Source organism: Myotis lucifugus, unplaced genomic scaffold (assembly GCF_000147115.1).
Source record: "Myotis lucifugus unplaced genomic scaffold, Myoluc2.0 scaffold_44, whole genome shotgun sequence".
NCBI classification, from domain to species: domain Eukaryota; kingdom Metazoa; phylum Chordata; class Mammalia; order Chiroptera; family Vespertilionidae; genus Myotis; species Myotis lucifugus.
Genome location: NW_005871092.1, coordinates 6,104,103 through 6,104,523, shown reverse-complemented (window position 1 = coordinate 6,104,523; position 421 = coordinate 6,104,103).

Below are 421 nucleotides of genomic sequence, written 5' to 3'. Positions count from 1 at the left end.
GGTAATTTTGCAGATGAGACGACTGTGAGTATTATGTAACGTGCGGGGGGGGGAGATGGTAATTGATTTTTAGCACTTCCCCCTTGACTTCCCTTGGAGACTAGAAATCTGGGTTCCAATATTCTTCCCTAACACCTCCCCCACCCAGCAAGTTACTTATCCTCACAGTCGTCTCATCTGCAAAATTACCCCAGCAAGAAACAGTCTAGCCTAGATCATTTCCTAAGTCAATTATGCTTCTCCGAACTTTAACCTTCACTGCGGCCCTGTATTCCTAGCATTTACCTAGGGCTTAAACAAAACCAGAGTGCATGGTACAATTATGGGTAATTTTTATTTTACTCCTTTATTTATCTGCTATTTTCTAAGGTTTCCACAATGAGCAGGAATTATTGTTATAATAAGAAAACAGTTATTAAAA